Source organism: Mesoplodon bidens (assembly GCF_964165515.1).
Source record: "Mesoplodon bidens genome assembly, chromosome: 14".
In the NCBI taxonomy this organism is placed as follows: domain Eukaryota; kingdom Metazoa; phylum Chordata; class Mammalia; order Artiodactyla; family Ziphiidae; genus Mesoplodon; species Mesoplodon bidens.
Genome location: NC_138170.1, coordinates 44,525,618 through 44,550,580, shown reverse-complemented (window position 1 = coordinate 44,550,580; position 24,963 = coordinate 44,525,618). Strand labels below are relative to the sequence as shown.

At 39.5% G+C, this 24,963-nt stretch overlaps 1 pseudogene across 1 annotated transcript; it reads right to left on the bottom strand.

Annotated features, from left to right (window-relative positions):
* Positions 1-417: 417 nt before the first annotated feature.
* Positions 418-816, bottom strand: LOC308627685 (small ribosomal subunit protein eS12-like; annotated as a pseudogene). The gene has a single exon. The product of its transcript is annotated as a small ribosomal subunit protein eS12-like (transcript).
* Between the last annotated feature and the right edge of the window lie 24,147 nt (positions 817-24,963).

The window sequence follows — 24,963 nt, the reverse complement described above, 5'->3', positions numbered from 1 at the left end:
AGTCCTTGAGCTTTAGCTGAGTGAGGACTACATGAGTAGATGCCTCATGTGCTACTATGTTAAGTCTACATATGGGTTAGGCAGTTGGTCATGAGCCAGAGGAGTAGCAGATATGAGTGATTATAGGATTCCATTTGTAAACCATTTTCACTCTCCCCTCCTTTAGATCTAAACTAGTAGAATATGGAAAAGCTGAGGAGACTTGAGATGGACCTGTACTGGGATCCAACAACCGAGAGTATGGTTCTCAAACCTGTGTGTGCATCAATACCACTTGGAGAGTTGTTACTGGGCCCTAACCCCAGTGATTCTGATTCAGGAGGTCTTGAGGTAAGGTCCCCAAATTTGCCTTTCTTTCTTTTTCTTCCTTCCTTCCCTCCTTCCTTCCTTTCTTTCTTAGCTAAGTTTTTCATTTGTTCATTTCTTGCATTTGGAGTACTCCTCAATGGCATCCTTTGCTTGAGACTCTTTGCCATAGTCCTTAACCAACATACAACTTCAACCAACCACTTTATTAGGTTTTCCCTCTCAGTGAGTTTTACAGAGGCCTACTCATTCCTGTAGTTTCTTGTTGTCATCAACCTCAATTAAGTTGGTTTGGTGTTAAGCACAAAGGGCCTCCACCAACTTGACATACATAGGCTCATCACAGTTGGATGCAAGCACACAGAGATGGACTTGGCACTTGTCTAAGGCTTTGGCAGCTTTGTGAGTTCCATGTGCTAAGCCATCGTGGATGTAGATGGTCTTCAACACCTCTTGTAAAGCAGTATTAATGTCCATTACACCTCCAGCAGCAATGCCTTCCTTGACCATGGTGGTGGGTTATGTGTGCTGCCAATCTTGAATGCACCCGAGCCTCTGCCTCCACAATGGTGTCAGGGAAACAGCAAGGGTTTTCCTTTCTAACAGATTCCTAGATGATTCCTAGCTGATGCTACTGCATCAGGAATCACTAGGACTGCATTTGAGATTGCATTTGAGAATGCAGGACTGCAAATGCAAGACTGCATTTGAGAATCACTAGTATAGTGGGGAGAAAAATAACAAAAGGGAAAAAGAGCCAAATTAGTATGATTTGTTAGTCCAGGTCCCTCTTGATATCTATTTTTTTGAAGGTGTGAAAATTGTAACATTAATTCAAATAACAGCATTTAATTTAACAAAGAGAAAAGGCATAGTTTGTTTAAATAGAGCTAGTTATGGTTTTTACTCTTTATATCAAACATTTGCAAACATCAATCTCTATCTGAAAAAAGATTTTAGTTTTATTTATTAAAATTTGTGAATGTGAAGGAAATACGTTGTGATTTCATTTGACAGTGAAATTAGTAAACAATGATATAAGAAGTCTGCAGATTGCTTTCATCTTGTGTTTTTTAATTTTATTTTATTTTATTTATTTATTTATTTATTTTTGGCTGTGTTGGGTCGTCGTTTCTGTGAGAGGGCTTTCTCTAGTTGCGGCAAGAGGGGGCCACTCTTCATCGCGGTGCACGGTCCTCTCACTATTGCAGCCTCTCTCATTGCGGAGCACAGGCTCCAGACGCGCAGGCCCAGTAATTGTGGCTCACGGGCCTAGTTGCTCCGCGGCATGTGGGATCTTCCCAAACCAGGGCTTGAACCCGTGTCTCCTGAATTGGCAGGCAGATTCTCAACCACTGCGCCACCAGGGAAGCCCCTTGTGTTCTCTTTGATGTTTTGGATAAACTGATTTTTTACCCACTAATTATTGGTCATGTTATCATTTTGCCATTGAATTTTTGGTGCTTGCTGTGTTTTATCTTTACTGTTTTTTTTCCTTTTTACAAAGATTATATTGATACTAAGTGAGTTGCCCTCAGATTACTTCCTGAAGAATGGAATCTACAACAGTGCTCTTAGAGCAGTGGGATGATGCATTGTGTTTTATTTTTAATGATCATCTTAAAAATCAAAATACAGCTCCTGCTGATTAATGATAAAATTGTACTTGTTTTGTGATTGCTTCCCCTCTGGGAGAGGAAATATCAATACAATACTTTCCTCAAATACAGTTTAAAAATATTGCTTTTATTTTTTTTCTTTCCAGTTTTATAGAGATATAATTGACATATAGCACTGTATAAGTTTAAGGTATACGGCATAATGATTTGATTTACATATAATACATCATGAAGTTATCACAGTAAGTTTAGTGAACATACATCATCTCATATAGGTACAAAATTTTTAAAATAGAAAAAAGTTTTCTTCTCATGATGAGAACATGATAGTTTTTAACAATTTTCATATGTAAGAGGCAGCAGTGTTAATTATCATTGTACATTACATCCCTAGTACTTATTTGTCTTATAACTGGAATTTTGTACCTTTTGACTGCCTTCCTTCCTTCATCCAATTCCACCTTCCCCACCCTACACCTCTGCTAACCATAAATCTGATCTCCTTTTTTATGAGTTTGTTTGTTAATTTTTGAAATATGATTAACCTACAACACTATATTAGTTCCTGTTACGCAACAGAATGATTAGATATTTCTACATTTCAAACTCATCACCACAATGTCTAGTTACAATATGTTACCGTACAAAGATATTACATAGTTATTGACTATATTCCCCACACTGTACATTTCATACCCATGACTCATTTATTTTGCAACTGGAAGTTTGTACCTGATAATCTCCCTCACATATTTCTTTCCTGACCCTCCCCTTTGGCAAACACCTGTTTGTTCTCTGTATCTGTAACTCTGTTTATGTTTTGTTTGTTCATTTGTTTTGTTTTTTGAGATTACACACATAAGTGAAGTCATATGGTATTTGTCTTTCTCTGTCTGACTTATTTCACTTAGCATAATAACCCTCTGGCTCCCTCCATGATGTCAAAAATGGCAAGATTTAGGGCTTCCCTGGTGGCGCAGTGGTTGAGAGTCTGCCTGCCAATGCAGGGGACACGGGTTCATGCCCTGGTCTGGGAAGATCCCACATGCCGCGGAGCGGCTGGGCCCGTGAGCCATGGCTGCTGAGCCTGCGCATCCGGAGCCTGTGCTCCGCAACGGGAGAGGCCACAACAGTGAGAGGCCTGCATACCGCAAAAAAAAAAAAAAAAGGCAAGATTTAATTCTTTTTTGTGGCTGAGTAATATTCTATTGTATACACACACACACAGATACACACGCACACACACACAGATCTTTATCAGTTCACCTATTGATGGGCACCTGTTGACGTTGCTTCCATGTTTTGGCTATTGTAAATAACACTTCAGTGAACATAGGGGTGCATATATCTTTTTTAATTAGTATTTTTGTTTTCTTCAGGTAAATACCCAGGAGTGGTATTGCTGGACTCTATGATAGTTCTATTTTTAATGTTTTGAGGAATCTCCATACTGTTTTCCATAGTGGCTGCACCAATTTACATTCCCACCAACGGTGTACAAGGATTCCCTTTTCTCCACATCCTTGCCAATATTTGTTATTTGTGGTCTTTTTGATGATAGCCTTTCTCACAGGAGTGAGATGATATCTCATTGTGATTTTTAATTTGCATTTCTCTGTTGATTATCAATGTTGAGTGTCTTTTCATGTGCCTGTTGGCCATTTGCATGTCTTCTTTGGAAAAATGTCTGTTCAGATCTTTTGCCCACTTTTAAATAAGGTTTTTTTTTTTTTACATTGAATTGCATGAGCTATTTATATATTTTGGATATTAACTCCTTATTGGTCATATCATTTGCAAATATTTTCTCCCATTTAGTAGGTTGTCTTTTGTTTTGTTGATGGTTTCCTTTGCTGTGCCAAAGCTTTAAAGTTTAATTAGGTCCCATTTGTTTATTTTTGCTTTTGTTTCCTTTGCCTTAGGAAACAGATCTGAAAAAATATTGCTATGATTTATGTTAAAGAGTGTTCTGCCTGTGTTTTCTTATAGGAATTTTATGGTTTAAGGTCTTACATTTAACTCTTTAATCTATTTTAAATTTATTTTTGTGCATGGTGTGAGAGAGTAGTCCAGTTTGATTCTTTTCCATGTAGCTATCCAGTTTTACCAGCACCATTTGTTGTTGAAGAGGCTGTCTTTTCCCCATTGTATATTCTTGCCTCCTTTGTCATAGATTAATTGACCGTGCGTTGGTTTATTTCTGGGTTCTCTATTCTGTTCCACCAATCTATGTGTCTGTTTTTGTGCCAATACCACACTGTTCTGATGACTGTAGCTTTGTAGTATACTCTGAAGTCAAACAGTGTAATCCCTCCAGCTCTGTTCTTCCTCCTCAAGATTGTTTTGGCTATTTGGGATCTTTTGTGGTTCCATACAAATCTTAGAATTATTTGTTCTAGTTCTGTGAAAAATGCCATTAGTATTTTGATAGGAATTGTACTGAATCTGTAGATTGCCTTGGATAGTATGGTCATTTTTTTTTTTTTTTTTTGCGGTACGTGGGCCTCTCACTGTTGTGGCCTCTCCCGTTGCGGAGCACAGGCTCCGGATGTGCAGGCTCAGCGGCCATGGCTCACGGGCCCAGCCGCTCCGCGGCATATGGGATCCTCCCAGACCAGGGCACGAACCCGTATCCCCTGCATCGGCAGGCGGACTCTCAACCACTGCGCCACCAGGGAGGCCCAGTATGGTCATTTTAACAATATTAATTCTTACAATCCATGAGCATAGTATATCTTTCCATCTGTTTGTATTGTCTTCAGTTTCTTTCATCAGTGTCTTATAGTTTTCTGAGTACATGCCTTTTATGTCCTTTGTTAGATTTATTCCTGTGTATTTTATTCTTTTTGATGTGATGGTAAATAAAAATATTGCTTTTAAACAAGGTTTTAAAATACCTTACTAGTGACTATAAAACAGTAGGTGAAAAAAATTTTAAGCCAAAAACTATATATCCCAGTAATTGCATTGCCGTCAAGTTAGAAGGCAATATAGTTATTTCAGTTATTCTGTCATTACCTAAAACCAAGATCAACAAACTAGGGCCTGTGGACCAAATGTGTTCCACCAACTGTTTTTGTAAATAAACGTTATTGTAATACAGGTAAGTTCATTCATTTTAGTAGTGTCTTTTGCTGCTTTCACACTATAACAGCAGAGTTGATTTGTTGTGACAGAGACCATATGACCCACAAAGCCTAAAATGTTTACTATCTGAACCTTTACAGAAAATGTTTACCAACTCCTGGCCTACCATGTAGTTTTGTAGCCCTTATTTTGTTTTTTATTTTAGAGACATGGAAAGTTTTTTTGAATAGCATTTATGATGGCAATTTTTGATTTGTTAAGGTAGACTTGATATTTCAAAAATACCATTAGTCATTTGAGTTAAAGAAAGGTAAATAACTTGAGTGATCACATGTTCTGATGCCATTTTGTCCAAAATATAATGAGGATATATTTAAAATAACCACACTGATTTCATTAGCAGGTTTGTAAGTAGGCTCTGAAGAACCAGTGGGAGTCCTAGAATGTTTGAACAACAGTAGCATTATTGAAATAAACAATAGGTTCCCAAGGGGATTATCCTTTTAAATTAAAAATTAGTTGGCTTATCTTTATTGCCTATTTTGCTTTCTTTTTAAAAGATCAATCCTGAATAAAAATGTCTACATTATTCCAAAACAACTGGACAAATAAGTTGCGCATTATCTAGAGTACAAAAGAAGTTGTAGGGTGGAACTTTTTATTTTGCATCTGGGTTGTACTGGTGTTAAGCATATAACCCTAAATTTAGTTGAACCATCTGAGCAAATTTTAATAAACAGTTCACAGTTTAATAAACAGTTCATGGTTCACAGACTATTCTGCGAAGACAGTCACATTTTAAGTGCTCAGGCTACATAAATACTTTGGCTAGCCTTTGGCCAGTGAGCAAAGTAAAAAATAAAAATTGACCCCTAGAGAAATTCCTATCATCTTACCGGTGCTATTACTGAGTTTGCTTTTCCCCACAACTTTTTATTCTGAAAAATTTCAAATCTATAGAAAAGTTACAAGAATAACAGGACTCATATACTCTTTTTCTTGATTCACCAATTTTTAATATTTTGTCAATTCGCTTCTCTCTCTCTCCTTTCCTTCCTTCCTTCCTCCCTTCCTTTTTTCTTTTGCTGAATCATTTGAGAATAAGATGCAGACATAACATTTTACCCTTAAATATTTTAGCATGCATAACCTAAGAATATAAACCTATGGTTATTTCAAAAAGTTTTCATGAATTTCCAAGTGATTATGCTTCTTTGTTGTGTTGTTATTTTTGTGGTTGATGATATCATTTTACATCTTATGTATGTAGGTGTGAATATGTATTTTATTATTCTTGAGTAAATACCTCGGAGTGGAATTGCTGGATCTAGTGAAAAGTGTATGTTTAACTTCACAAAAAATCACCACACTTTTTTAAAGATTAACTATCATTTTTGCATTCCCATAATCAATGTTGGAGAATTTCAGTTGCTCTGTATCCACAAGAACACTTGATTTTGCCAGTCTTTTGCATTTTAACCATTCTAATGTGTTTGTAGTGGTATTGCATTATGAGAATTTGCATTTTTCTTATGACTAAACATGTTGAATTTTTTCATATTGCATTTATACACCATTTTGGGGGCATATGGTGTCTATTTAAATATTTTGCCCATTAAAAAAATAAACTTTTAATTTTAGAACTGTTTTAGATTTACAGAAAAATTGCAAAGATTGTACTGAGAGTTCCTATATGCTCTGTACCCAGTTCCCTCTATTATTAACATCTTACGTTAGCATGGTAACATTTGTTACAATGAATGAATCAACATTTATACATTATTATTAATGAATGTACATACATTATTCATATTTCCTTAGGTTTTACCTAATATCCTTTTCTGTTTCAGAATCGACCTAAGATATCAGATTACATTAGTCATCATGTCCTTTAGACTTTTCTTGGCTATGACAGTTTCTCAGACTTTCCTTGTTTTTGATGACCTTAATAATTTTGAGGAGTCCTCATTAGGTATTTTGTAGAATGTGGAATGCCCCTCCATTGGGACTTGCCTTATATTTTTCTTTTGATTAGACTGGGATTATGGTTTGGGGTAGGAATACTGCAGAGGTAAAGTGCCATTTTTATCACAATGTAACAAGGATACATACTATCAACATGACATCACTGTTGATGCTGACCTTAACAACCTGGCTAAGGTGATGTTTGTCAGGTTTCTTATATTTTTTTCTCAAAATGTGTTTTGTATTTTTCATTTTTATACATTTCCAAAATAATAGTTGACCATAATACTCCCAACCTCATTATTTCTTTCTCAAAAGTGTCCTTCAGTATATACATGACAGTTCAGCTTATTTAGTCTTCGATGCTCTCCAACTTCCTTTTCCTCTAACAAGTCTAACAAGCTGTAACAGCGACCCCAACACAGCCTGTGCCCCCAAGAAACTCATTGTTCAGGGAGTGGCTAGAGAAATAAAGAAATCATTGCAGTGCTATGGGACTGACATGTGCTATAATAGAGGAAATTTCGGGATGCTGTGGAGGATGCCATGTCTCATTGGTGTATCAAGCGGAGGCTTTATGGAGGAAATTATTTCTAGGCAGAGACCTGAATGAGAAGGAATTAGCCAGATAAAGCTGGAGAGAGGATGAGGAAGAGTTCCAGTTAGAGAAAGTGGCTTCTACAGACCAGTAAGCTACATAGACCATTGTGTGTATTGGATATTCAGGTAGTTTATGAGGATTAAAGTCCAAGGCAAACTGACCAGTGACAGTATCGGCTGGAGAGTGAGGAGAATCCAGAATGCAAATACTTTACGAATCACATTAAAGAGTTTAGACCAGCAGGGGTGGGGGATAGGAGGAGGGCAGTACTGTCTCCACTCCCCCGCAATTTATAGGATTTCTTGCTTCTAATGTAATCATGGCCAAGCATTTAAAAATTGAACTAATGTGGCTTATGTTAATTATTTTTATTTCCTCTTTATATTAAAGTTAGAGTGTTAGATTAAAATTATTTTAAAATTGTGTATATAGATAGGTTACTTTCTCTATGAGTTTCCTTTCAGGATAGTAAGGGGGGGATAGTAAATTTGATGAAAATTGTGTGTTAGATAAAGTTTTTCCTAATAGGTTGAGAGCCACTGGTATAGACCATGCTGAAGACAATGAAGAGTCCCTGAAAGGGTTTAAGTAGGGGAATGACATGATCAGATGTACATTTGGGTAAGATCATTCTGGCTATAATGTGGAGAACAGATTGGAAGGGGCCATCTTGGGAGAATGTAGGCCAGTGGGATGGCTATTGTGGTAATCCAGGTGAGAGATGATGGTGGCCTGAAATAAGGTATTGGTCATGGAGATAGAAAGAACATGATGATGTTTTCCCCTGGATTCTCTAAAGGGTTAGCTTTACTTTTGCCATTATATTTTCTTTCAAGACCAAAAGAAAATTTGAAATTTCAGGTATTTTAAAAAATAATGGGGAAATACTTTGCAGCAGAGATACTCCCCAAATTTCTTGAATCATATCAATAGTGTAATAATTTGGAGTCAGACTCTGGTTAAGAAGTCTGAGTCCTCACTGTGACATTGAATAGCCTTAGCCTTGGGCAAATTGCTTAACTTCTCTAGGCCTCAGTTTCTTCATCAGCAAAATGGGGATATTAATTATGCCTGCCATGTTGTAATTCCATGAGCATCAGTATTCACTTCACCTACTTATTAGACCAGCCCTGACTCTAGCTAAAAAGAATTTCAGAGGCAAACTGCATAGTTATCTTTCAAGCAGTTGTATTGGACTTAACTATCTACATGGTCACATTTTTGTGACCATTAGCAACCATGAAAGAGTGAAACTTGTCTGTTGGCACCAGGCTTTAACCCAATGCCAGATGTTTCCCCTTTATAATTTGCTATCATCCTTTGGGGCCATGGAGAAGTATCTTCTAAGGACTTGTAAAGGAGGAAATAAAACTGCCCTCTGAGAATAAACTGTAGGATCATGGCAGAAAAACATATAATTACCTGAAAGAGACACACTTGTGCCGGCTCTCAATAAAACGTCAATAACCTAATTGAAGATATTTTAATATATCTAAAGATATCAGTCAATAAAGGATTGATTAGCCTTCAATCTCTAGATTTAAAAAAAACACACAGGCAAAACTGTCAGTACCCATCCAAGCTCAGATTAGGAAAGGAAATCTTAGCTTGCATGTTTCTGGTTCTGATTAGAGGTGGATGTAGGGATTACAGCTAATGGATTATTGAGGACTTTGATTCTTTTTGTAATATAATCTCAACTGAGATAGATGCTGTAGTAGGTATTGTAAGTTGCCATTACTTCTTTTCTTCTTTTTCATTAGGAATAGGACCCTTTATTTTTCAAAGAGCACAAAGTCACCCAGAATAAGGACCATACTTCCAGCTTCCTTTGAAACTAGGTGTGGCTATATGACCAATTGTTTGTCTATGGGATGCAAGCTGACATGGTGTGTGCAACTTCAGTAAGTTTCCATAAGAAAAGGGCATGCTTTCCTTTACCTTTTCCTTCTTCCTCCTGGTTAGAATGTGTATGTGATGGCTGGAGATTAAGTAACTACCTTGAACCATGAAGTTGAAACCTTGCGTTGAGTATAGCAGAGCAACAAAGTAGAGGGAGCCTGGGAGCCTGGTAATGGTGGATCTGCTATATCAGTCTTGGACTGTTTAATCTGGACTTTATTTTTATGAGAGATCATAACTTGTTCAAGCTACTTATATTAATATTTGGGGATTTCTACTACTCACAGCTGAATCTAATCTTAACTAATACAGATGCCTCAGAGTCAGTATTAGTTTCCTTTTGCTGAATGAATTACCACAACCTAATGGCTTAAAATAATACATATTTATTCTATTATAATTCTGCAGGTCAGGAATCTAAAGTGAGTCTCCCTAAGCTAAAATCAAAGTGACAGCAGTGCTGCATTCCTTCTTGTAGACTTCAAGGGGAAATCCATTTCCTTGCCTTTGTAAGCTTCTTGAAGCTGCCTTTATTCTTTGGCTCATAGCCCCCTCCTGGCATCACCTCAAGCTCTCGTTTCCATAGTCACATCTCTTCCTACTGCCTTTGACCTTCTTTTCTCTCTCTCATAAGGGTGCTTGCAATTATACTGGGCCTACCTCAATAATCAAGGATAATCCTCCCATCACAAGATCCTTCATGTAATCACACCTGCAAAATCCTTTTGCTGTGTAAGGTAACCTATTCACAGGTTCTGAGTATTAGGATGTAGACATCTTTGGGGGGGCCCAAAGATGTCTACATCCTATTCTGTCTGCCACAGAGTCTTTTAGTCTAGTTCCATATGTTTACCTATCTTTATTCTTATTACTGAGCAACATTTTGATTATGATTTGACTTCCCACTAGGCTATCCCTAGGGAGAAAATATACAGATGATACAGACACTGTCCCTATGCAGAGATTTCTCATGACAAATTAGTAAAGTACCTTCTGAGTATGAATTGTCTCTCTTTGCCTTGACTTCAAGGAGAAAATGCACTAGTTATCCAATGAGAGCATTCTGGTCCATGTGAGAGTTTAATTTCTCACTGCAAATGAATAAACTGGCATTTGGATGTCTACCTCTGTCTCTTGTGCATTAGTCAACCTCTTGGGGCCTGTACCCAGGACACAGCCAGGCGTGAGGTTCTGGGTCAGATCCTGAAAACTGGCCAGATCTAATTGTGGTGCCTTGATGAATCCTGCCCAGCTCCTGCTGCCTTCCCTGGATGACCCCTTGACCACTTCCCTTTAATGTCCTTCTCCACTGATTTCTAGATCATTCAGTTAAAAGGAGTTAGTCAAAGGTGTGTGAAGTAATGTTGTCCTTATATAATGTTTTTTAATATAGAAAAAATATTAGAAAATATTTTAATGGACATTTGGTTTGTTTTATTTTTTTAAAAGTACTATTAGCTAGTATTTCTGACAATGTAACAATAAAAACATACTTTTAGTTAACTAATAAAATAAATGAATAAAGCATATGGAAAAACTGAAATTCATTAAACAAATGAATTCTAATGTAACATTTTAAAGTAAAACGGTTATCAGTGATCATATCAGCAGATAAGATATTGTAAATACCAATCAACTATAAGAAACTTGAAGATTCTTTCAAGAATATTAATGTGACTTAGAACTAGCAGATTCTTTTCACCCAGTGCATCAGATTGGGATAAACATTTCCCAAGAGTGTAACAATCTCTAAAACTTTCTCTCCTACACAGTGAAATGATTATAATTTAATATTCAGTGTTACCAACACCTTCGCTTACATAATAAAGAAATTAAAGAGTAAAGTAGGAAAAACAAGCTGGATTTATTGAGACAACTCCAGATCATCACTTCCTGGAAGGTGGGAGGACAGAGTTATTCTTATCTCTGAGCCTCCTGATTTAAACATTTGTTCTGTGTCCTTGGCCTGGAATGCCCTTCTTGTTGGTCTAATAAACAGTTCTTCAGTCTCCAAGATTCACATTAAATACTATGTTCTCTGTGAAGGTTTCCTTGTGTCTAAGGGGAAATTGACCCTTCCCATCTTTGGTGCTACCACTATATACTCTGTACTTTTGGCAGATATGTGTATATATACATATAATTTAGTTTACTTAATATAACACTTACTATAATACTATACTAGGCATTCTTCCAAGCACTGCATAAATATTCAGTCATTTAATCCCCATAACAGTCCCATGAGGTTATTATCTATCTATCTATCTATCATTACACATATATAGGATTTATTATAAGGAATTGGCTCATGTGATTATGGAGGCTGAGAAGGGGGCCCATAGCGGGGCTGAGAAGTCCCAGGATCTGCAGTTGGCAAGCCGGAGACCTAGCAAAGCCAGTAGTGTGGTTCCAGTCCTAGTCTGAAAGCCAGCATAATGTTTGACCAAATGTCTGGGCACCCCATGGCCGAGTCAAGTTGACACATAAAATGAGCCATCACAGATGCGTAAACAGAGAAGGGCTCAGGGCTTCCCTGGTGGTTCAGTGGGTAAGTCTCTGTGCTCCCAGTGCAGGGGACCCAGGTTTGATCCTTGGTCGGGGAACTAGATCCCGCACGCATGCCGCAACTAAGAAGTCCGCAAGCTGCAACAAAGATCCTGCGTGCCGCAACGAAGACCTGGTGCAACCAAAATAAATAAATAAAAATAAATAAATGTTAAAAAAAAAAACAGAGAAGGGCTTAATGAGAACGTGACATCTGAGGGACGAGGTGAGTGAGTCATGTCTTGGGGAAGAACATCCAGGATCAGCACATACAAGAGTCTTGAGGTGCCTGTAAATTTTAAGGAATGGCAAAACTTAGAGAGAGTCCTATTAGAATGGAACAGGCAAGGGAGAAGGAAGCAGGGGATGAAGCTGGAGAAACAATGGGCCAGGGCAGAGCATGAAGGACTTTATAGGAATTTTAGGAGTTGAGCTTTTACTAAAAATGTCATTGGAAGGTTTTTGAGCAGAAGGTTGACCCTCTCTGATTTATGTTTTATCAGCATCACTCTGACTTGTGTGTTGAGAAGAGCCTGAATGGTGTCAAAGATGGAAGATGGAAGGCTAGTTGGGAGGTTCCTGCAGTAATTTAGGTGAGAGACAGCGGTAGTGATAGTGGAAGTGATGAGAAGTGGTCAGATTCTGGACATATGTTGATGGTTAAGCTGACAAGTAAGATGTGGGGAATGAGAGGAAGAAAAGCATCAGGGATGACTTTCAGGTTTTGGCTTGAGCAACTGGGGAAAAGTAGAAGAGGCACAGGGTTTGGCAGTAGGGAGGTAGCAAGAGGAGGTCAGGAGTTCAGTTTTGGACTTGTTAAATTGAGATGTCTATTAGTCATCCAAGTGGAGATTTAAGGAGGCAGCTGGATATGTGAGTCTGGAGTTCAGTGGAGAAATGCAGGCTGGACACAACATATATTGGATCATATTTAAAACCATAAGACTAGATGAAATCATGAAATAAGAAAGTGAAGAAAATAAAGAGAAGAGGTCCAAGGACTGAATTTTGGAATACTCCAAGTTTTGGAGGTCAGAGACTTGAAGAGAACCAACAAAGAAGACCAAGGAGGAACCAGAGATATAAGCAGAAGACCAGCCATAGTAAAGAAGCCCAGGACTTGGGCACTGATGCAGGTGGTAGGTGTTTGCGGGAGCTCTCTTCTGACTCATTCTATTTCCTCAGTGAAATAGGAAGCAAGGTCATCAACAGAGAATGAAAATGGGTGATGAGTAGGTATTTGAGGTTTGAGGACAGAGGTAAAGGTATGATAAACCACCTGAGAGAGAGGGATAATAAAAGGATTTGGGAAATATAGTATGATTGCTGGCAGGATTAAGGGCCAACTCAAGGTTTATGATCATAAATTTAAAGTGGGATCTCTGCATGGTTTGGTTCTTCACCAGGCGCATTTAGCTGCACAGGTGTAAGCATGGACTACAGGGAGCATTGCCTTTAACAAAGATCCTTTTTTAGTCAAGCGAGCTTCTCAGTGTCAGAAGGGGCAAGGGAACTAAGGGTACATGCAATGTATTATGAGTGAAATTATGCTGGGAAAGGAAACAAATGAATGTATGCATGAATGAATGAATGGTTTCCTTAGTTGGAACACATTTTTTTTCTCTCCCATGGATTGATTCAAACCCACTTTCTTCTTATTGGCCCATGTAAGAACTATACCAGCCAGAAACCATGCTTGTGGTTAAACATGCTCTTGGATGAGCATAATCTCAGAGGGGCAAATGTTATATCATGGGTCATGGTGTAGAGGGATTTTGCTGTTTAAGTTTTCCCTTAGGTTGTTTAGAATTTTTCTCCCATTCAAATATTAGCTTGTTCTGGCAGCAAAACACTGAACTCTGGTAAATGCTAGAGGGTGACTCACAGAAGTTTCCACAGACATTCAATTTTTTTTCCTTTTTCTTTTTGGCCATATCTCAGTATCTTTCTAAGTGTCTGGTGAATGATATTTGGATTGATCCTAATTAGGGGTATATGTCAAGGGGCATGAGGGTGAAGGGACTCTTATTCCCTTTGGGTCCCTGTTTGGCTTCAATTTTGTATTCAGCAGGCAGAGAGACAGCCTTTGTTTACAATGCAGTGTCTCCTTTAATCCAAGGTAAGTGTCAGAGAGGACCAAGAAACAAGGTACAAGGCCAACCAACGTATTACATCGACACACCCATCAATTCCACCTCCCTGAGTTTTAAATATGGCACAAAATAAATGCTCTTTCTACTTCACTCTACATAACCATCAGTCTATACATAGCATGGCCACTCCCTAACCAAAGCATCATCACTCTTCGTGGTCAGAGACCTTGGTGAATGTGGCGTGTGTGTGTGCGTACTATTTTAAAACTGGTATCCTAAAAATAGATGTGTACAAATAGAAAATGCATGCCTGTTGAGTTCAGGCTTGTTAAACCCTGGATCTCTTAGCCTGGGAGTATGGCAAGTATATCTTGTTAGAAATCCTAACCAAGGGAGAATCGAATACACAGGCAATCCTACTTGACCAGTGGTTCTCAACAGGGGCAGTACCACCTTTAGGATGTGTTATAGGAAATGTGGGTGCATTTTTGGTTATTACAGTGATTGAAGACATGCTAACTGGTATTTGGTGGCTGAGGGCCAGGATTGACAGATGTTTGGAAGAGTTCCATAGGACATAAAAATTGTCCGGCCCAACTATCAAATGTCCTTTAAGGCATTGATGTGGGTGAAAAACCTATTTATAATTATCTGAACATAACCCTAACTCTAATTTTTTATTTCTCCTTTATATCACACTTGGAACATTATGTTAATTTTATTAATTTTTTTCTTTATTTTGGCTGTGTTGAGTCTTCGTTTCTGTGTGAGGGCTTTCTCTAGTTGTGGCAAGCGGGGGCCACTCTTCATCACGGTGCGCGGGCCTCTCACTATCGCGGCCCCTCCCGCTGCGGAGCGCGGGCTCCAGACGCGCAGGCTCAATAGTTGTGGCTCACGGGCCTAGCCGCTCCGCAGCATGTGGGATCCTCCCTGACCAGGGCTCAAACTCGTGTCCCCTGCATTGGCAGGCAGATTCTCAACCACTGCACCACCAGGGAAGCCCCCATTATGTTAATTTTAAAAGGTTTTGTTTTTTTTTTTCTGTGTGTTGGTAGGTTATATCATCTATGAATTGCCTTTCAGGACAATGAAGGGATATTTCATGATAAAAAGGGGATAGTGGGTCTGATACAATTGAGAACTACTCTTCTAGATATTTTCTTGTGCCTTATTCTTTCCATGCAGAATTTATAAGTTATCTATAATCTCATTCAGCTTTATCCATGAGAGGTAGGGAGGCACCAATTTCAGGATCCCATATTTAAGTCCTAAAGTATGAAGAGTCTCAGGTGGAGGCTGCCTGTGATTCCTCCCTTCTTACCCCGTATTAGGAAGAAAGAAAGATAGGAATAGTCAAAATTTCTTGTAGAGGGACCTCCCTGGTGGCAGAGTGATTAAGAATCCACCTGCCAATGCAGCGGATACGGGTTCAAGCCCTGGTCTGGGAAGATCCCACATGCCGCGGTGCAACTAAGCCTGTGCATCACAACCACTGAGCCTGTGCTCTGGAGTTCGAGAGCCACAACTACTGAAGCCCGCATGCCACACTACTGACGTCTGCGTGGCTAGAGCCCGTGCTCTGCAACAAGAGAAGCCACCGCAATGAGAAGCCCACACACTGCAACAAAGAGTATCCCCCTCTCGTCGCAACAAGAGAAAGCCTGCACACAGCAACGAAGACCCAACACACCTAAAAATAAATGAATAAAAATAAATAAATTAATTAAAAAAATTTCTTGTAGAAAAAGAAATCAAAATAAAAAGGTGTGTGAGGATGGGGTAGTCTGGGGCTAGGCATCAGATTAGGTGGAAAGCCCCACCAGGGGCAGAGATTATGCCTTCTCTGTCTTCTAGTCCTCAGGCTCCAAACTCTCCTTCACCACAGATATCCACACACGACCAGTTCCTTTCCTTAGAAATGTAACTTGCATGTCCCAATTGCTCTATAAACTCTGCAAACAGATTTCCTTTGTTCTCAAGATATGTGTTGGACGGTAAAAGGTTTACACTAAAACATGCCATCCACCAAGCTCCAGACATTCCACTCGAATGAAGGTGCCAAGTGAAAGGTTTGGAAAGATCTTCAAAAGGAGATCCAGAGAGGCAAAGAGCTCATTAATCAGGACCCTACAATTACGAGGATCTGAGGCCTTTTCCCATCATCGGGGTGAAGCAGCTGCAAAAGATCACAGTGGGAAGGAGCAGTACATGACACTGTGATATTATATGCTTAAAACTGCAATGGAAATGGCTAAGTTACTTATTTATTTTTTAAAAGAGGGAAGCAGACTAATTAAAAAGGAGGTGTTAGCTATGGAGAACAGTATGGAGGTTCCTTAAAAAACTACAAATAGAACTACCATATGACCCAGCAATCCCACTACTGGGCATATACCCTGAGAAAACCATAATTCAAAAAGAGTCATGTACCAAAATGTTCATTGCAGCTCTATTTACAATAGCCAGGAGATGGAGGCAGCCCAAGTGTCCATCATCGGATGAATGGATAAAGAAGATGTGGCACATATATACAATGGAATATTACTCAGCCATAAAAAGAAACGAAATTGAGCTATTTGTAATGAGGTGGATGGACCTAGAGTCTGTCATACAGAGTGAAGTAAGTCAGAAAGAGAAAGACAAATACCGTATGCTATGGAATCTAAAAAAAAATGGTTCTGATGAGCCTAGGGGTAGGACAGGAATAAAGATGCAGACATAGAGACTGGATTGAGGACATGGGGGTGAGGGGAAGAGGAAGCTAGGACGAAGTGAGAGAGTAGCATTGACATATATACACTACCAAGTGTAAAATTGATAGCTAGTGGGAAGCAGCTGCATAGCACAGGGAGATCAGCTCGGTGCTTTGTGACCACCTAGAGGGGTGGGACAGGGAGGGTGGGAGGGAAGGGATATGGGGATATATGTGTGCATATAGCTGATTCACTTTGTTACACAGCAAAAACTAACACAACATTGTAAAGCAACTATACTCTAATAAATATGTAAAATAAAAAAATTTTTTTAAAAAGGGAGGTGTTAGGGACCAAGCAAAGAGAAGGTTGATATTCAAAACTCATAAAATTATGGGATACTTTCTGCTGTTGAGCATAATGTGAAATCTCAGCAAATAAAAGGATTGACTGAGAAATAAATGTTTGTCTCCAGACTGGACATGTGTCTCTTAGGAATCCATGCAGGACCTGCAGGACCTCTTACAGTGGAGTTGTGGGTTGGACAAAATATTTGCTGAATTTGGCTGAGGCATGGGGATGAAGGACACAGTGGAGGGAAGTGATATGATTAAGAACACTGCCAGCTCATGGGTGTATAACATGTGAAATCACACAGGGCCCTGTGCTTATTAATAATTTTTGAACAGGGCTCCCCACATTTTCATTTTGTACTGGGCTTTTCAAATTATGTAACTAGTCCTGATCAAAAGAGTGAACATCTGAGTCAGAGAGATCTGGGTTCAAATCCAAGCTCTACCACTGGCTAAGAGTATGATCTTGGGCAACTTATTTAACCTCTCTTCATCTGTAAAATAGGAACCATCATAGTATCTACCTCATAGGGCTGTTCTGATGACTACAAGAAACAACATAACAGTATTTAGTAAATATTATTAATGTTATTATTAATGACAAAAATTCAGATGACATGGCAAAGGCACCAAGACACCAGCCATTGCTGGAGTAGACTGTTTTCTAAACTCATTTTTGCTAACACATTTATGCTCTGGATGTGTATGTTGATGTCACCATCCTTGTGGCAAGACAGGCTAATATAACTTTCTTAATTGAAGGCTTCACCGACACATTTTGTGCCAGAACCGAAGGAGAGTAGGTGTTATTTCAAATCTGTGAATCATCATATGCACTCATGCATCACATATTTCTTATAGATTTAAAAGTGTTGAACTCTAACCAAGATAATGGAGACATAATTTTAGAATGTAGAAAGATGCCCATATAAAGGCAACTTGCTATTGAGAATACTCCCTTCTCTGCGTGGGCCTGCTGAGTCATTTTATTTGCCATACAGTTATTTAAGGCAATATTCCCAAACAAAGAATGTGCAAATCAAAAAACTCACCAGGCCCATTTTGCTAAGACTAAATACTAATGATCACCTTGTCATGATTAAACTTATTATATTGTATTAGAAGATGGTTTGGGCTAACTGAGGAATGAAATGTGGAAATAAGGCTGAGTGGAAGCATTTTCTTCCATTTTAACTGAATACCCCCTATTAGTTCCTTGCTTATTACTATAATTAAAAGTAGTCTTTGGCAGTCCTTTTACAATTATTTCTGAAGTTGTGAATAAATTTTTAAAATGTGAAATGGATTTCTTAAAAAAGGTTTTAATATATTAAATATGTCATGACCATTCTACTTAGTGGAAATACCTCAGCTACCATACCATGATAAGGAACTCTCCCCCAAAGAGTTGAGTCATAGTTCTAGAAGAAAACTCTTCAACTGTTAGGAAGACAAAATTGCCCCTGTGATGTGGGAAGTGACTTCTTTCTTTCCAGCCAAGGCTAGTTCCATAGTTGCAAGTGAAGGAAAAATTGGACTTCCACCTTTCTAAACATTTTAACCTTGGGGTTCACTCCATCAGTAAAGATAATCAGATAAATACAGTGTCGTAGATTTAGGAACAACTCTCTTTTATTTCATTTCATTTTGTTTTGTTTCATTTCATTTTATTTTTTGGCCATGTGCCTCACAGCTTGCAGGATTTTAGTTCCCCGACCAGGGATTGAACCCATGCCCTTGGCAGTGAAAGCATGGAATCCTAACCACTGGACCAGCAGGGAATTCCCTCTCCCTAATTTTATATCTCACTTAAACCTTTTTATTGTGGTAAAACCTATATAACATAAAATTTACCATTGCAACCATTTTTAAGTGTACAGTTCAGTGGCATTAAGTATATTCACATATCTTGCTTTTCTTTAAAAGAGATCTTCAGCTTAAATCTGCAGAGTTGTTGCCAGATCTCTGTAGATAATTAGTGTAGACACTGACAAGGAAGTGACAGACTTGTCTATGACATTTTCAGGGAGTACACCATTATGGTTTATGAGAGAGCACCCCATACCAGGCAAGGGTGGGTGCACCTTAAGGCTCAGCAAGAAGCAAGAGGGAAACTGGACAGAGGTTTTCTGGGATTCTGCGTGTGTCAATCTCTGTCCTGGGATAGGTTAGAAATAATGAGCTGACTGGTGCTATCCCCAGTCCTCTGTAAATCCTTCCAACAAACTTCAAGATTGCCTCCCCTCCTCAGACACTTACCTTAATCAGTTGTTTCTTTCTCTTCCCTGTAGTTTTATTCTTTACCTCTATTGACTTTCTATCCACATGTAAACTAGCTAAGTGTCTTCCATTTCAATAAAACATAGAAACCAAACCAACCGAACAAAACCCTCTCTTGTCAAAATCTTGCCTTGTTAAGCCCACATTCTTTTTGTTTGTTCTTTTCAATATAGTTAAAAGTTTTCTTTCAAAGCTATATAAGCCAACATGGACATGGTTTAAAGTGTCAAAGGGCTTCCCTGGTGGCGCAGTGGTTGAGAGTCCGCCTGCCGATGCAGGGGACACGGGTTCGTGCCCCAGTCCGGGAAGATCCCACATGCCGCAGAGCAGCTAGGCCCGTGAGCCATGGCCGCTGAGCCCGCGCGTCCGGAGCCTGTGCTCCACAACGGGAGAGGCCACAACAGTGAGAGGCCCGCGTACCGCAAAAAAAAAAAAAAAAAAAAAAAAAGAAATTGGGCTTCCTTGGTGGCGCAGTGTTTGAGAGTCCGCCTGCCGAGGCAGGGAACGCGGGTTCGTGCCCCGGTCCGGGAAGATCCCACATGCCGCGGAGTGGCTGGGTCCGTGAGCCATGGCTGCTGAGCCTGCCCGTCCGGAGGCTGTGCTCTGCAACGGGAGAGGCCACAACAGTGAAGGCCCACGTACCGCCAAAAAAAATAAATAAATAAATAAAATAAAATAAAATAAAATAAAATAAAGTGTCAAATCATTTTCTAAGGCCTTTGACAACAAACAACAGTCCCTGCCCTTCTGCTGCTTCTTACTCCTCAGGAGCCGCCACTTTCCACTATTAAAGATATATTTCTTAAAAAAATTCATCTCCACATCTCAGAATAACATGCTTGTACAGATTTTTCCATCTTTGGCCATCGGGAGCTCTTTCAGATTGGTTCCAGTGCCCCTTTTGTTGTCTGAGCACTTCCTTTCTTTCTGGCACTATACTTATTTTTCTCCAAGCTCATCTTATATCTTCCCTGCCTGCACCCTAGAATCAGCCATTTCTCTAAGGAGCCCTGGTTCCTTCTATTGGAAAATGGTTTTTAGAAACCAAGATTTGGGCACAGGTGTGCTCACTGCTATTGGGGGAACACTGCTTCCTGGCTTTCTCAGTGGGCAGAGCTAGGAAACATATGCACGTATTCCCATGTATACACAGATTATCTATAATTATCTATTTCTCTACTATCTATCCAAAGTATATAAATTAAACATGTTATTTATACTGATGTCCCCAACTCTAACTTAGTATCACAGGGTTTAGTCTAGCTTCTCCCTTGTTTATTTGTAACTTTTATCCTCTAACTTTGAGGAACCTGGTTCCTATTATCTATTATTTATCATTTGTTCAACCCTAGTATAGATGTAAAGTACTTTCAGAATTCTTAACCTGTAACCCTGAAAGAAACTAATTTATAGACTAGAGCATTTATATACAGTTCTTTTTATCTTTAGCTTTATAGTATCTAGTCAAGATACTGTTTTCCAAAGTTACTTTAAGTCAACTCCTTCCCCAACCTTCAAAAAGTTATGTCATGCATTTGTGATACAGTTGATTCATTCTCATAGTCTGTATTGCATTCTGTGATCCTCTAACATCCTAATTAATTTTTAAAATTTGCATACATTAAAGTCCATACTTGGTAGAGTTCTCTGGGTTTTGAAAAATGCATAGAGTCATATATATACATACACCATGCCAGGGCCATACAGAACAATCCCATCACTCTAAAAATTGCCTAATCTTTAATTCAACTTTTGATTGCTCTTATCAAATTGCTTTAAAAAGCTGTGCAATACTGTATCTTCCTCTGGAGGGCTCCACTGGCTCACAATTATGAGCTACCCTCAACAGGGGCTGTAGAGAGATTTCTGATATATCCAACTGTAAATGGCTGGAGGGGCAGGTTAGAAGATAAGAGTTATTGGGGAATTGATGGAAGCAGGTGGCACATGGGGACAAGTTAAATTCTAGGGGAGGCAGAGAGAGCAATTAACTGGGCAGGTGTGATTGCATGGAGGGCTTCAGCCAGAGGGAGAATGTGCTCATTATTAATTCATTGCTTGTCAGCTCCCTTCATTGACTAACCTGTTTAAATGGGTCTGGGCCCTGTAAATATTTTTCCTTTGGCATCTGGCCCAATATTTTGTCAGTAGAGGGTGCTGGAGAGAGACACTGAAGGTGAAAGAGAGGTTTTCCTTCTTGGTTCTGATGGCTTGGGAGCCTCAAGAGCATGCTTTCTTTTTCACTGCTCAGCTCAGTGCTAAGGTCCTGTAGTGTGTAGCTTTTGCTGTATGTTTTCTTCAGCTCTTGTGATAAACAGCAGCAGTGTGGCTGGGAGCTCCAGACAGCATAACCTTCACCCCAGCCCAGGTTGCTGCTCTGCATGGGCATGCTGGGACTCAGACTGGCTGTCTAGTGAGCAAGATGCTCAATCTTTGTCCTGTTCAGTGGGTCAGAGCTGCTCTGTCCCAAGCCATATGCAGAGGTGCACTAGGTTCCTGTAGAGGGAGGCTTCTCTAGGTCCCGGTCCCAGAAGTGCCCACAGTGGCAGCCCAGCTCCCTCTGTGTACCCACCCATTAGCTTCATCTCATCTGTGCCCCATAGAATTGTTTACTGTGGCTGTCCTGACATGGACTCTGAGCATCCCAGGCCTCACACCTGCAGTGGCCATCTGACGCATCTGCCCCCTGACTCTCTCTGCACCTCTTTCCCTCTGCACACACAGCCTGCCAATGAGCTCTGGCTGACCTGTGTCCAGAGGGTTGTTTCTGCTTTCCTGGCAACTCTGGGCCATGTCTGGCCTAAGCAACTTCTCTGCATCAAGTGAGCTTTAACCAAACCTTCTTCAGCAAACTTTGAAGTTTGATCTCCTCCAGGTTCCTCTTTTTTAGTTCTTTCCCTCAGTTCTTCAGCACCCTATAGAGCTCTCATTCCATCTTTATAGTTACTCTCCTATCATTGCTCAAGAATTCTTTAGAGTGAGCTCCCCCTGTTTAAATTACTCTGTGGTTTCTGCTCTTCATTTGACTGTGGCTAATTAAAGTCTACTCTCATAGGGAGAGGGCAGAGGTGTTCCTGCTCTTTTATTAAATCTCATTTCAAGAAAAAGAAGAAAGCAATTTCCTGTCAGGAAACTTGGTGATGATACTGGCCCAGGCTCTCTAAGTAGAGGATCAAGTCAATATAGAAACCCTAACCAGTAACTCAGGCCCTAGACCTTAGATCCTAGCTCGTTGCTCAAGGTTGAGTTCTTTTTTTTTTTTTTTTTTTAATTTTTTAATTAGTTTCTGCTTTATAACAAAGTGAATCAGTCATACATATACATCTGTTCCCACATCCCTTCCCTCATGCATCTCCCTCCCTCCCACCCTCCCCATCCCACCCCTCCAGGCGGTCACAAAGCACCGAGCTGATCTCCCTGTGCTCTGTGGCTGCTTCCCACTATCTATCTACCTTACGTTTGGTAGTGTATATATGTCCATGCCTCTCTTTCGCTTTGTCACAGCTTACCCTTCCCCCTCCCCATATCCTCAAGTCCATTCTCAAGTAGGTCTGTGTCTTTATTCCTGTTTTGCCCCTAGGTCCTTCATGACTTTTTTTTTTTTTTTAAATTCCGTATATATGTGTTAGCATACGGTATTTGTCTTTCTCTTTCTGACTTACTTCACTCTGTATGACAGACTCTAGGTCTATCCACCTCATTACAAATAGCTCAGTTTCGTTTCTTTTTATGGCTGAGTAATATTCCATTGTATATATGTGCCACATCTTCTTTATCCATTCGTCCGATGATGGACACTTAGGTTGTTTCCAGCTCCGGGCTATTGTGAATAGAGCTGCAATGAACATTTTGGTACATGTCTCTTTTGGAATTATGGTTTTCTCAGGGTATATGCCTAGTAGTGGGATTGCTGGGTCATATGGTAGTTCTATTTGTAGTTTTTTTTTTTTTTTTTTTTTTTTTTTTTTTTTACTTTTTATTTTATATTGGAGTATAGCCGATTAACAATGTTGTGATAGTTTCAGATGCACAGCAAAGGGACTCGGCTATACATATGCATGTACCCATTCTCCCCCAAACTCCCCTCCCATCCAGGCTGCCACATAACATTGAGCAGAGTCCCCTGTGCTATATAGTAGGTCCACTGGTTATCCATTTTTTTTAAGTTTATTTATTCATTTTTTTAATTAGTTTCTGCTTTATAACAAAGTGAATCAGTCATACATATACATCTGTTCCCACATCCCTTCCCTCATGCATCTCCCTCCCTCCCACCCTCCCCATCCCACCCCTCCAGGCGGTCACAAAGCACCGAGCTGATCTCCCTGTGCTCTGCGGCTGCTTCCCACTATCTATCTACCTTACGTTTGGTAGTGTATACACGTCCATGCCTCTCTTTCGCTTTGTCACAGCTTACCCTTCCCCCTCCCCATATCCTCAAGTCCATTCTCAAGTAGGTCTGCGTCTTCATTCCCGTTTTGCCCCTAGGTTCTTCATGACATTTTTTTTTTAAATTCCGTATATATGTGTTAGCATACGGTATTTGTCTTTCTCTTTCTGACTAACTTCACTCTGTATGACAGACTCTAGGTCTATCCACCTCATTACAAATAGCTCAGTTTCGTTTCTTTTTATGGCTGAGTAATATTCCATTGTATATATGTGCCACATCTTCTTTATCCATTCATCCGATGATGGACACTTAGGTTGTTTCCAGCTCCGGGCTATTGTGAATAGAGCTGCAATGAACATTTTGGTACATGTCTCTTTTTGAATTATGGTTTTCTCAGGGTATATGCCCAGTAGTGGGATTGCTGGGTCATATGGTAGTTCTATTTGTAGTTTTTTAAGGAACCTCCATACCGTTCTCCATAGTGGCTGTACCAATTCACATTCCCACCAGCAGTGCAAGAGTGTTCCCTTTTCTCCACACCCTCTCCAGCATTTATTGTTTCTAGATTTCTTGATGATGGCCATTCTGACTGGTGTGAGATGATATCTCATTGTAGTTTTGATTTGCATTTCTCTAATGATTAATGATGTTGAGCATTCTTTCATGTGTTTGTTGGCAGTCTGTATATCTTCTTTGGAGAAATGCCTATTTAAGTCTTCTGCCCATTTTTGGATTGGGTTGTCTGTTTTTTTGCTATTGAGCTGCATGAGCTGTTTATAAATTTTGGAGATTAATCCTTTGTCAGTTGCTTCATTTGCAAATATTTTCTCCCATTCTGAGGGTTGTCTTTTGGTCTTGTTTATGGTTTCCTTTGCTGTGCAAAAGCTTTGAAGTTTCATTAGGTCCCATTTGTTTATCTTTGTTTTTATTTCCATTTCTCTAGGAGGTGGGTCCAAAAGGATCTTGCTGTGATTTATGTCATAGAGTGTTCTACCTATGTTTTCCTCTAAGAGTTTGATAGTTTCTGGCCTTACATTTAAGTCTTTAATCCATTTTGAGCTTATTTTTGTGTATGGTGCTAGGGAATGATCTAATCTCAAACTTTTACATGTCCCTGTCCAGTTTTC